The following is a 5,000-nucleotide window of genomic DNA, read 5'->3' on the forward strand; positions in this document are numbered from 1 at the left end:
CTCAATTCTAGTCTTCCGTCTTGATGTCTTGGTCACTCGCATTGTCAAAAGCATAATATTGCTGCCCAAGTCACTGGTACAGAGAGTTAAGGTTTTGTCTCATTGGTACAGTCTTGTTTACTAGTCGAGTTACATGCCACGTTCACTTCCACTATATTTAGCGCTTTCTTCCCCCCAGTCTTAAGTCCTCTGATCTGGTGAGAATCTATAAATCGTCAGGTTTTGCAAGGGAACTGTCAGCTTACCAGAGGACTTTAGATTGAAGGAAAACACTAAGCACAGTGGAAATCTGTGGTGAAGGTTACTCGACTGCTGCCTGCGACTCTGCTTGTATGAGGAAGGTGACAAAAAATATTCTTTATGAAAATGAAGTAAAATTCAATGAATCTATTAAATCCCTGAGATATATTACTTTATTTAACACTGCGACTACCGACATTGCGACTCTGCTTATATAAAGAAGGTGATAAAAGCATCCTTAAGTCTGTGATTATTGAACTGAACGTGGTAGAGTTTAGTCATTATTGAACTCCTAGGATCCCAACACATTACTTAACACTGTGGTTGATGATGATTGCGATTCTGCAGACATAGGTGACAGAATATTTTTTTTTTTTTTTTTTTTTTTTATGTAGGAAGGATACTGGCCAAGGGCAACAAAAATCTAATAAAAAAAATGCCCACTGAAATGCCAGTCCCTAAAAGGGTCAAAGCAGTGGTCAAAAATTGGTGGATAAGTGTCTTGAAACCTCCCTCTTGAAGGAATTCAAGTCATAGGAAGGTGTAAATACAGAAGCAGGCAAGGAGTTCCAGAGTTTACCAGAGAAAGGGATGAATGATTGAGAATACTGGTTAACTCTTGCGTTAGAGAGGTGGACAGAATAGGAGTGAGAGAAAGAAGAAAGTCTTGTGCAGCGAGGCCGCGGAAGGAGGGGAGGCATGCAGTTAGCAAGATCAGAAGAGCAGTTAGCATGAAAATAGCGGTAGAAGACAGCAAGAGATGCAACATTGCGGCGGTGAGAGAGAGGCTGAAGACAGTCAGTTAGAGGAGAGGAGTTGATGAGACGAAAAGCTTTTGATTCCACCCTGTCTAGAACAGCAGTATGAGTGGAACCCCCCCAGACATGTGAAGCATACTCCATACATGGACGGATAAGGCCCTTGTACAGAGTTAGCAGCTGGGGGGGTGAGAAAAACTGGCGGAGACGTCTCAGAACACCTAACTTCATAGAAGCCGTTTTAGCTAGAGATGAGATGTGAAGTTTCCAGTTCAGATTATAAGTAAAGGACAGACCGAGGATGTTCAGTGTAGAAGAGGGGGACAGTTGAGTGTCATTTAAGAAGAGGGGATAGTTGTCTGGAAGATTGTGTCGAGTTGATAGATGGAGGAATTGAGTTTTTGAGGCATTGAACAATACCAAGTTTGCTCTGCCCCAATCAGAAATTTTAGAAAGATCAGAAGTCAGGCGTTCTGTGGCTTCCCTGCGTGATATGTTTACCTCCTGAAGGGTTGGACGTCTATGAAAAGACGTGGAAAAGTGCAGGGTGGTATCATCAGCATAGGAGTGGATAGGACAAGAAGTTTGGTTTAGAAGATCATTAATGAATAATAAGAAGAGAGTGGGTGACAGGACAGAACCCTGAGGAACACCACTGTTAATAGATTTAGGAGAAGAACAGTGACCGTCTACCACAGCAGCAATAGAACGGTCAGAAAGGAAACTTGAGATGAAGTTACAGAGAGAAGGATAGAAACCGTAGGAGGGTAGTTTGGAAATCAAAGCTTTGTGCCAGACTCTATCAAAGGCTTTTGATATATCCAAGGCAACAGCAAAAGTTTCACCAAAGTCTCTAAAAGAGGATGACCAAGACTCAGTAAGGAAAGCCAGAAGATCACCAGTAGAGCGTCCTTGACGGAACCCATACTGGCGATCAGATAGAAGGTTGTGAAGTGATAGATGTTTAAGAATCTTCCTGTTGAGGATAGATTCAAAAACTTTAGATAAGCAGGAAATTAAAGCAATAGGACGGTAGTTTGAGGGATTAGAGCGGTCACCCTTTTTAGGAACAGGTTGAATGTAGGCAAACTTCCAGCAAGAAGGAAAGGTAGATGTTGACAGACAGAGCTGAAAGAGTTTGACTAGGCAAGGTGCAAGCACGGAGGCACAGTTTCGGAGAACAATAGGAGGGACCCCATCAGGTCCATAAGCCTTCTGAGGGTTTAGGCCAGCGAGGGCATGGAAAACATCATTTCGAAGAATTTTAATACGAGGCATGAAGTAGTCAGAGGGTGGAGGAGAGGGAGGAACAAGCCCAGAATCGTCCAAGGTAGAGTTTTTAGCAAAGGTTTGAGCAAAGAGTTCAGCTTTAGAAATAGATGTGATAGCAGTGGTGCCATCTGGTTGAAGTAGAGGAGGGAAAGAAGAAGAAGCAAAGTTATTGGAGATATTTTTGGCTAGATGCCAGAAATCACGAGGGGAGTTAGATCTTGAAAGGTTTTGACATTTTCTGTTAATGAAGGAGTTTTTGGCTAGTTGGAGAACAGACTTGGCATGGTTCCGGGCAGAAATATAAAGTGCATGAGATTCTGGTGAAGGAAGGCTTAAGTACCTTTTGTGGGCCACCTCTCTATCATGTATAGCACGAGAACAAGCTGTGTTAAACCAAGGTTTAGAAGGTTTAGGACGAGAAAAAGAGTGAGGAATGTACGCCTCCATGCCAGACACTATCACCTCTGTTATGCGCTCAGCACACAAAGACGGGTCTCTGACACGGAAGCAGTAGTCATTCCAAGGAAAATCAGCAAAATACCGCCTCAGGTCCCCCCAACTAGCAGAGGCAAAAACGCCAGAGGCACCTTCGCTTAGGGGGATCCTGAGGAGGGATTGGAGTGATAGGACAAGATAAAGATATGAGATTGTGATCGGAGGAGCCCAACGGAGAAGAAAGGGGTGACAGCATAAGCAGAAGGATTAGAGGTCAGGAAAAGGTCAAGAATGTTGGGCGTATCTCCAAGACGGTCAGGAATACGAGTAGGGTGTTGCACCAATTGCTCTAGGTCATGGAGGATAGCAAAGTTGTAGGCTAGTTCACCAGGATGGTCAGTGAAGGGAGAGGAAAGCCAAAGCTGGTGGTGAACATTGAAGTCTCCAAGAATGGAGATCTCTGCAAAAGGGAAGAGGGTCAGAATGTGCTCCACTTTGGAAGTTAAGTAGTCAAAGAATTTCTTATAGTCAGAGGAGTTAGGAGAGAGGTATACAGCACAGATAAATTTAGTATGAGAATGACTCTGTAGTCGTAGCCAGATGGTGGAAAACTCGGAAGATTCAAGAGCGTGGGCACGAGAGCAGGTTAAGTCATTGCGCACATAAACGCAGCATCCAGCTTTGGATCGAAAATGAGGATAGAGAAAGTAGGAGGGAACAGAAAAGGGGCTACTGTCAGTTGCCTCAGACACCTGAGTTTCAGTGAGGAAAAGAAGATGAGGTTTAGAAGAGGAGAGGTGGTGTTCTACAGATTGAAAATTAGATCTTAGACCGCGAATGTTGCAGAAGTTAATGAAGAAAAAGTTGAGGGGGGTGTCAAGACACTTAGGGTCGTCGACGGAAAGGCAGCCCGACCTGGGGACATTTATGGTCCCCTCCCCAGATGGGGACTCCGAGGCTGGTGTAGGAGTCGCCATGATTTTAAAATTTTTTGAGTGAAGGGTGTGTGTGTTATTAGGTGCTTGTAGTTTTGTGTGGAGGAAGAGAGTTGTTGCAGCAATTCACAGCACACACACAAAAAAAAAAAAAAAAAAAAAATAAATAAATAAATAAATAAATAAAATGAAATAAATAAATGAAAAAAAAATATGTAGGAAATATTTATGAGCATCGATAAGCAAGAAGAGGATTAAAAAACTAGATATTACAACTCCTACCCAGTATACGTAATGTGTAGACGTGGCTGTAGGAACAAGAAGAAAGGCATCAGAATGGTTAGCGATAAAGGAAAGGTGTGCCAAGTAGTAATGAAGGGGTTAAGACAACGATCTATAAGGTAAGTCAACGATCTATAAGGTAAGTCAACATTGAAACCCCAGGATCCAGACACGTTATTTGGCACAACAGTTGCTATTGTGTTCAGTGTCACACCGCTACACACTGATGGTGGCTGCGACTCTATTGACAGAAGGAAGGTGGCAGAAGTATACTTAAGACAATGGGATATAATGAATGTGTCAAGGTTAAGTAAATCCTAGAGCCCTAACACATTATTTAACACTCCAGTTGGTATTGTGTTCAGTGTCACCGTTATGCTCTACAACTACTAAGGAAGGTGACATAAATATCCTTAAGCCACTTGAATATAATGAGTGTGGCTAATTCAATATTGAACTCACAGAATTCAAGCACTTTATTTAACACTCTGGTTGGTATTGTGTTCATTGTCACTCCGTAATGCTCAACAGTTACTAAGGAATGTGACAGAAACAATGTAAAAGTTAATTCGATATAATGAATGGGGTAAACTTAAGTCAGTATTGAACTCACAGAATCCTAACACTTTATTTAACACTCTGGTTGGTATTGTGTTTAGTGTCATCCCGTTATACTCTACAACTACTAAGGAAGGTGACAGAAACATCAAGTCAATTAAATATAATGAATGCAGTAAACTTAAGCCAGTATTGGACTCACAGAATCCTAACACTTTATTTAACACTCTGGTATTGTGTTCATTGTCACATCGTTATGGTCTACAACTACTAAGGAAGGTGACAGAAACATCAAGTCAGTTAAATATAATGAGTGCAGTAAACTTCAGTCAGTATTGGACTCACAGAATCCTAAGACGTTATTTAACACTACAGTTTCAATGCCACACCGTTATGCTCTGCCACTATAAAGAACTCTGCCAGGTGTGGTGACCGAATTATGCTGTTCCCGCGTACCTGTGAGTCTTGCCGCGTCTTGCTGTTCTGACACGCTGGTAACGCCAAAAAGCAGAGGCATGTA

This window comes from Scylla paramamosain, chromosome 7, assembly GCF_035594125.1.
Source record: "Scylla paramamosain isolate STU-SP2022 chromosome 7, ASM3559412v1, whole genome shotgun sequence".
NCBI classification, from domain to species: domain Eukaryota; kingdom Metazoa; phylum Arthropoda; class Malacostraca; order Decapoda; family Portunidae; genus Scylla; species Scylla paramamosain.